The sequence below is a fragment of the Parasteatoda tepidariorum genome, chromosome 2 (genome assembly GCF_043381705.1).
Source record: "Parasteatoda tepidariorum isolate YZ-2023 chromosome 2, CAS_Ptep_4.0, whole genome shotgun sequence".
Classification (NCBI taxonomy): Eukaryota; Metazoa; Arthropoda; class Arachnida; order Araneae; family Theridiidae; genus Parasteatoda; species Parasteatoda tepidariorum.
Window position 1 is genome coordinate 85,899,474 of NC_092205.1, and position 9,732 is coordinate 85,909,205.

Below are 9,732 nucleotides of genomic sequence, written 5' to 3' on the forward strand. Positions count from 1 at the left end.
TCAACTCGCACCGACCACAATGCTGAGGTATAATATCCTCAATGGTAGACGGATCATGGGTTACAGTCCCCTTGCCATCAGGCTAACCGTGAAAGATTTTTCTGGTTTTCCTCTCCATATAGCGCAAATGCGGGTTAGTTTTATCAAAAAATCCTCCACGAAAGCAAATTTCTCCCCAATTCTTGATCCAAGAGTTCCCTTGTCATCTGGATTGGGTTCAAAATTACAAGGCTACGGAGATGAACATTGGTAGTCGTAAACCCGAATTCGGATCAGCTGTTAACGACGATTATAAAACAAAATAACTGTTAAGCAGGTAAATATTTTATACGAATTTTTATTATAAATTTTATGTTAAACTGTGTTCAATCAACGTATGCAGTTAAAATAATGAATACAAAATAGTTATTTAAACTTTTAAAGCAATATTAACGATTGTCGTTATTGCTAACATACTTCTTTAATGAAAAATCGAAAAATATTTAAGAAGTTTCTATAGTAATCAAAAACTAAATAACGATTTAAAATGAAATTCGAATGAAGTTGCAATAGTAGCCAAGCAAAATTATTAGGTTTAAATTTTACTTCCATACAAGAGGAAGCTAAATCTGTGTTAATATGGTGAAGCATTTTGGAATCATTTTATTGTTTAATTTTTTCTTAACAATCTGTCATAAATGTCATCTGTCAAAATAAACAAAAATGATTGCCAAGCAATCGTGGGGACCCGTGAGCGAAGCGAGCAAAAGATGAAGCCTCTTAGTATAAATAAAAATTTAAACAGCTGACATTTCCGTGACATTGCCTCTCGGATGATCAGAAAATATAAGTAGCAACTTTTAAATTATGCTCTGTATTGACAATATACGGGAGTGATTTTGAGAGTGAAAAATCCCCGCAAATGTATTGTTCAGTTTTTAAGAAAGGTAATTATTAATTTGAAACGCACACACATGAATTTGTTTGGAAAAAAATGTCTTCTTTAATTTGATTTTGACTTTTTATTTTAAAGATATTTATTAATTTGAAGCACATAAAAAAAGATAAGATTCGTTTAGAAAGCATTGATGTTTTTTAAATTGATTTTGACTTTTTTTTGGAGAAATTTATTAATTCAGAACACATAAAAAAAACGATTTGATTTCATTGGAAAGCAATGACTTTTTTATATTATATTTGACTTTTTCTACTTTTTTTTGTTTTAAAAAAAAGACATTTATTAATTCGAAATACATAAAAAAAAACGATTGGATTTGTTTGGAAAGCAATATCTTTTTAAAATTGATCTTTTATTTATCGTATTTTTTATCATTATTTTTAAAAGATATTTATTAAATTTGAAACACATAAAAAAAGATTAGATTCGTTTAGAAAGCATTGAGTTTTTTAAATTGATTTTGACTTTTTTTAAAAATATTTATTAATTCAAAACTCATTAAAAAAACGATTTGATTTGATTGGAAAGCAATGATTTTTTTAATATTATATTTGACTTTTTCTAACTGTTTTTTTAAAAAAAAAGATTTATTAATTTGAAACACATAAAAAAACGATTGGATTTGTTTGGAAAGCAATATCTTTTTAAAATTGATCTTTTATTTATCGTATTTTTTATCATTATTTTTAAAAGATATTTATTGAATTTGAAACACATAAGAAAACGGTAGGATTTGTTTCGAACGCAATGACTTTTTTAAATTGATTTTGGCTTTTTTTAAAAAAAATCTTTAGAAAGACAACTATATTTTACATTTAATAAACAAGTATTACCTTTACACCGAAATTTCGAAATAGTTACGCCACTGACCGTGTTTATGTGCTTTAAAAACTTGTTGAAAATATTTTCATGTTGTTTGTTATTTAAAAAACGCAAGTAATATGATCCCTTTAATTTTTAAATACGAGACGTAAACTCTTGAATTTCAATCTCTCTTGTGAAACTAGTAGCAACGAAATATATTTACAATTGTTTGAAAAGGAGATTAGAGAAATGCCAGGTAAACATTTATATTTACAAAGCACTTATCTTTTACGCTACTAGGGTAGCTTTCATGTTTTGAAACCTTTAAGATCAAACGCTGAATAAAATTATTGCTGATTTTAAACACTTCAATCCGCTTTCGAATAAATCAGAGATACAATGTACGTTTCCGTTTTCATATACAAAAACTAACCTTTGTGTCTAAAAGAACAGAAATGAATAAATGAAATGTAAATAAATTTCATTCCCTAACTTAAATTCATTTAATTTATTGCAACTTAATAATATTTTCGATTTCGTTTTTAATTTATTATTCATCTGTAATTCACACATATCTTTACTAAAAAAATTTAATCAAAATTCATTTTAATGTTTAAATTTATTTTTAATAACAAAAATTTTGAAAGTTATATTCAACGAAATTAATTTTTAACTTGTAAAATTAATTTTTAATATTTAAGTAATTTTATCATTTATATTAAATTTGATAATTTTGGTAACACTTTTTTAGACCCCAAGTACTTTATGAAAGTATTAATTAATGAATAATTTTGGTTTATTAATGGATGGTTTTGGTAAAGATTTTATTAAAATTTATTATGATATTACATTGAATTCTAAAAGAGAGTGTGTTGAAATTATATTGATGGAATGTTAGTAGAGCGTATTTCAAACCATCATTACATCATTTTTCAAAATTTACAGTTTTATTTTTATTATAACCGTCTTTGAAGAGCTGACCCAATTTTTGGGTTTACGATACTAATGTTCAACTACGTAGCCATGTAATTTTGAACCCAATCTAGAAGACAAGGGAACTCCTGGATCAAATATTGGGAGAAATTTGCCTTCCTGGAGGACTTTTTGATGGAACTAACCCGTATTTACGTTACATAGAGAGGAAGACCACGAGAACCTCCCATGGTTAACCTGACGGCAAGGGGACTCTAACCCATGATCCGTATTTCACGTCAGCACTGTGGTCGGTGCAAGCCGGATGCGGAATTCTTATCGACCAGACATGGCTGGGATTCGAACACGGTTCTCCTCATTCCAAGGCAAACGCTCTATCCCCTGAGCAATCGCGGCTCTCATTACATAACTTATAAAGAAAAACGTCGCATCAAAAAACTTCAGCAAACTTATGTCTTTTTTTCAAGCATAAAGCAACGGATCTAGTACTTTTTCTTGCCACAAGATAGTAACCGATTGGTACGTTTGCCAGACAGGTCCGTTTTTGCCGAACAACTCATTTAATCGACAATGCATTTTCCCGACAAATAAAATTTTTTAAAATATCGTGAGAAAAAAACTAAAAGGAGAAAACAGAATAAAAAAAGGGGGAAAAATTTAACAAAAGTAGAATAAATTTAAAATGCAGAATAAATATAAGATATTATTAAACAAAAAGAATTGAAAAAATAAATAAATAAAAGATCAACCCGCATATGTCAGGAAAATGGACATGTCAGGTAAATAAATTGTCGTATAGTTTGTCGTATAATAAATGTATAGTTTGTCTAAAATAAAAACTCCCCTAGCCATTAATCTGGACCTGTAGCGGTGACTATGGTAACGAGGTATAACTATTTCATGTAGGGGTGTAGGGTCATTGTTTAGAGCAGATTTCGGCTCTGGTCAGTGAGAGAAAGGAAATCTTTTTCTTCGATCTATTGTGTTAGCCCTAGAGTGAAGAGAAGCTACTAAACTCAGTGGCGCGACAGCCCATAGAGGGCCAAGGCCTACTGGGCCCATCTCAGTTTTCCTGACCTTGGGCTCTGGGGAGCAGGAGCAACTGTTCCGGTAAGGTGGTCAGCCGAACGCTAAACCCCCAGTGTTTAATTTAAAAGCATGCTTGGTACTCATTTATCGACCCACTCATTTATCGAAGGGATGAAAGGCTGAGTCAACCTTGCCCGGCACGAGGATCAAACCCAGGACCTGGGGCTCGGGAGCGCGAAGCGCTACCACTCAGCCACCGAGAAGCTACCCTCCCTGAAATTCGCTATTCTTGTTTCCATAGCAGCAGACGACCTCGGACTTTGTGGCGGGGGGAGTTCTTACCGTAGGCAAACTATATATATATATACATCGGGCTACCGAGTATAGGGTGAGTGACTGAGTCCACAAGCAACATCAGAAGCTCAAATGAAAATGTGTTCCATTATATTTGCCCGTTTAGAAAAAAATAAGTCTGAAGCTTTTGAGGATTAGTGTTTGAATGAACTTGAAAATATTAGCAAATGTTGATCAAATTGGGTGATATTTTTATCATTATTATTGATGAATCATCAAATTTTAACAATGGTTAATAAAATTTCAAAAATGACTAAATAAATAAGTAAGCAAAATTTAGCTCAAAAAGGACTTATTCGGTTACAAAAATAACGGCTCATATGATGGGAGCATAGAATTATTTAAATTCTTTTCGAAATTGTTAAATTTCTAAATTATTCTTCGTAATAATTTCGTGTTCATCAAATTTGAAACTAAAGTATCACAAAAGTATGTCAATGAAAATGTGAACTTTATAATATAAATGAAGGAAATCATTTTTTGAATGTAACGTAATTTGTCCCAATTTCTTAGCCTACAATTTACTCAACTTCTTAATCAAAATACATATTGATTATCACACACATGACCAAAGTACAATAACTTACCGAACTGTCTATCAAAATAGGTAACGGTGCTAGCAGAAAAGGTAACACACATCCTAACACAATTTTCCAGTGATAACGAAGAATAGATAGAAGGAACTTGATTACAGAGAGCATCTTTTCTTGAGAGCATCAGATGAAGAGGAGGATTTTCAAAAGAAAGATGCGATAAGTTCCCTCCCGCTTTAAAGCAAGTTTACGATTTGTTAGATAATATTTCGGAGTAGAAAATTATACCGTAAAATATGACGTAATAAATTCAAATAAGATTTAAAATGAAGAGCAAAGTATGAAGTTGTTTGCACAGCTGTATAGAAACATTTTATAGCTCATAGCGTGATTGCGTATTCCAGAAAATGTGAGGTGTACATTAAACGTAATTGCATTGTTGTTCTATTGCAAATCCTTAACGCAAAGGCATTTTGTCACACACACTATTTCCAAACTATTTTTTTCTTTCCTCCAAGGTCAAGGTATCTATTTCAATTTTAGAAATATAAGACCTCACCCTCACACAAATTAATAAGTAGTATTAGCAGCATTACTACTTTATTTACATCACACTATAGAGTTGCACAATGGGCTATTGGCGACTTTCTGAAAAACGTACCTGAAGTTTCGAAGACAGGCCATCGCAATTTTGATACTCTGCAAAGAGAATGCCTTCCCGGGTTTGGTAGCCCGACAACCTGCGCATGAAGTCGAACATTTTACGTTAGAACAGTTTAACCAGGACCGATACCAAGCACCCTTTGACCTTCCGCTGGCTGATCAAAATTATCACCCATTCGCTCACTGAATGCTGCGAGTGATGCTTGACTTCAGTGATATACTAGAAACCATTTCTTTACAATCAGTCCGTCGCCAATTGCCCATTGTGCAGCTCTAGTGCGACGTAAATGAACTACAACTTTGCAATCAGTTCACTGTGGGACCAAGAAATGATCTGTAAAGTTCCATTAGCAGCTGTGCGCACACATCTCCGAAGACTGACCAAGAACCCTGCCTCGTTATTCAAGGTTCTATTTTTAATGAACATGGGAAACCTACCTGGCTGAAAGGCATTGCTGTTCGGCCATACGCTCTGTTGCGTAGAGGTAAAGGGTTCGAATTCCGCTGTAATCCTGTATGTATGTGCTGTCTTCTAAATTGTTGTTTGTCCCGCAGTGGACTGATCGTTAAGACACGGTTCCCAGCAGATCACCGAAGTCAAGCATCACTGGCTACGGTCAGTGTGCGGGTGGGTGACCACTTGGATCAGTCTGCGTAGGGACCGAGGGTGTGCGGTATTGGTCCTCGTTAAACTGTGCTACCGTAAAGTGCTCGACTTCGCGCGCAGGTCGTCGGGCTACCGAAGCGGGGGTGCCATCCCCTCCGCAGAGGATCAAAATTGTGATGGCATGTCTTCGGATCATCCTCCGGGGTGTTTCCCAGACCGTCGCCAATAGCCCATTGTGCAGCTCTAGTGCGACGTAAATGAACTACAACAACAACAATTTTCGTGGTACGAAGTTAAAAGTTTGTGGTTATGCATAAACTTATATTGTTGTTACAATACAAACACACACTTAAACCAGGCCAAGCAATTTTTTCTAAAGTCTATTGTGGAACACTAAAATGTTGGGTAATTCCGGTTACCGTCAACGATATGGTTGACACCTGAGCAGGTATACTCATTTGAAATTTATGTGGATTAATAGCATAGCATAGCGTAGCGCCACCTGAGCGTAGCGTTTAAAGCTACGCTCAGGTGGAACTAGCGTAGTGATTTAAGACGTCCGGGTTACTAGATCCGATATATTTTTATGCCTAAACAAACCGAAATAAATAAAATAAAAAAAACACGTCATATTATAATGTTGTAAGTTTTACAATATGACTGGTGCTATTTGCCATTGAATTTATAAATCTATTTAACTTAAGCCAAAAACGTAAAACATTGCACTTTATTTATGTCGTGGTATTAATATCCTTAGCTCACGACCTTTCAGAATTGATAAAATACGGAAAAATCTTATGACAAAATTACGTCTAAATTTAAACACAATCGCAATAATAATCTACTTTAAATATCAAGCCTGTTCTTACATCATCTCGTAAACATTACACACGCGGAGGGATGTATCGAAAATTTTCAAAATTCCGTTCCGGTTTAGAATCTTATTGTTCTAACTCAGTTTTCCATCCATACACATGAGATGATACATTGATTTATCGTGCACTTAACTTAACTCTACGATTCAGCACAGAAATGTGTGAGCAGCATTACAACTGATTTCGTTACTTGTATTGTAATGCGAAATAAATCGTTTTAGAATCCGACAGACGAAACCAAAAATTATAATTATTCGCGTTGTTAACCAGCCTACTCTATTTTTATCAAAAAAACAAAAGAATAGTTCATTTTTCTTTTTATATAATTTTTGATATAATGATCGAATCTTCACGTTCTAGGACGATATGGTGACCTCATATTTGCTAATTAATTAGTGCAGACGATATTTTAGGTACCAAAATCCGACACAAAAACGCACTTCCAATCAATAAATATACATTTTTTTCGACGTATTTGGATTTCTGACTATCAAAATATAGGGGCTAACAGCAATCTGGGAAATATGGTCCCAAGTTTAGTCGGGAGAGCGGTCCAAAGTTAGGATCCTTTAATATTTATTTTACTTTCTGCTTATTTCACTATATCTCAAGAACTTTTTAAGCGAATTGAAACATTTTTACACAATTATAAAATTTGCTTATCCAAAGATAATTCCATGCGAGATATAACTTTTAGTAATTATTTATAATTTTATTTAATAACAGTAGAAAAAAAGTTGAATTGTAGGGTACAACATTTTTAAACTATTTAAAAAAAAATGCAATTTCGAATAGCAAAATACAAAATTTGAGCGAAATCGGTCGAATATTTACTGAGAAATCTAATTTTAAAAATACTTTTTCAAAATTCGATTCGAACTTTGGACAGCTCTCCTGACCAAATTATTCTGACCATATTTCCCAGATTACGGCTACTCCTTATATTTTGAAGGTCAGAAATCCGAATCCGCCAAAAAAAAAAAAAAAAAAATCTTGTGTCTGATTTTGTAACTTAATATATCGTTACGCACTAATTAACATATTTGAGGTCATCCTCTTAACCTTCCAGATTGAGACCTAATACGTAAGTTCGTATTTTACATTAAACCGATCATAAGATCAAAAGTTATTCAGTGTGGTCCGCTTTTTACTTTGCGCACTGTACACAAAAAATTCTACAATTTTGAAACTAAAGACGAGAGATTATATAATTTATAAATTAATTTCATCATTAGCTGGTTTAATAAAAGAAGTACGTGTAGTTACTTACTATACTATAAAATTTTGCAGTGAAATTCAATTCAATAAAGAACAAATAAATTACAACCTACTCTAAAGAATTTTGTCAGATTTCCCTAGAACTCTTCCTTATCATATACTGTGTTGCAATAAAGGCTAATTTATTATAGCTTTTTCTTACGTATTTTAAGCAATATATTAAAGGTACCTTGACAGATTCACATCTCTTTAAGGGATATCAATCATTGCAGAAAACGTAAAATGCGTAATTTTAAATTTTAGTAGTCTTTCAAACATCGAATTACGATTTTTTTTAATAACCAAAACAGTTTGCTTTATTAATTTAATGAAAAAAACGAAGCTGTTTTGAAAACACCCAAATTTACTATTCCTGTAAGAAAACTGCCAAGCTAACGTGCATAATTTTGTTAGACCTAATCAAAATTAAATAAATATGGGACAATTTTGAGCGAAAATGTAAACCAACGTTAGAGCCAAAAATCACACAACTAATATCGTGCTTATTAATCAACGACATCTGATAAAAGACAAAATTTGTAAGAACTTACACACATAATTAATTTATTTGTTAAGAAAAAAAAACCAAGTTGCAGATGTAGATTAAACTTCTTAGGAAAACTAAAAAGCGAGAGTCAAATATATCTATATGAAGGAAGAGTGTAAAAGAATTCAAATAAAAAGCTGTTCAGAAGTTAAGTGATGTTATGGAGTGCATATCATAATTTAATGTAAATGATAGTCACGGATTCAATAAGGTAAATATTGAATGAAAAGTCATGTCTGAAAAGTGCACGATTTTTTAAAAACAATTTCTAACAGCAAACTTATGCGTAATGTAATCAAAATACAATTGGACAGAAAATGCAATGCAGTTAAACGAAATTTGATTCGACAGAAGTACGTAAAAGCAGTTTAGATATTTCATAATAAAATTCTCTGTTTAAAAATAAACATTTTGATTAGAAGAATATTCGTAAAACACCTGGAGTTGATTATAAATTTTTATTCCACATAACTCGAAACTATTTTCTTATTTATAACTCGATTTTCATTAACTTACAAATTCTTCTTTTTGATATATCAAGAAAAATTTTAATGATAAAAAATTATGAAAAGTATAGAATGTAGAGAGCGCCATTATAAAATCACTGGATCATAAAATCAAGTTGCTTTTTAAAATCAAATCTGCAAAAACTGAATCATTACTAAAGCAACCAATACTTAACAAAGATCATCATTAAATAAAATCATGATTGTCGATTTGTAAAACCAAACTTTTGTAAAGTACCTCTGTTTCAGAAATAAACAACAGTACTTTTTCTTGCCTGAATAATTAAAATTTTATATTTTTCTCAAGTTAAGTAATGTTATGGAATGCCTATCATCATTTAATATAAATGATCATCACTCATTCAATAAGAAATATATATATATAGGGGAGTGTCGGGTAGCCCCGCCCACTTAAGGAGTATTGCTTATATTTCTGTATAATATTGAGTAATAATCAATATTTTTATATGTTTCTATTGTTTTATCATCTAATTAAATAATGCAAAAAGAATAAACCAATAAAAGAATAGTTTAACTTAAAAAATAGAAATTTAAACTATTGTTTACCATGTTACCAGCTGCATAAATACTTGAAACTTTGAAAATAATCTTTTTTTAATATAACAATGGCCCATTGACTTGAAAAAATATTCTATACATATGAAATTGACAGTTTATCTATCTATA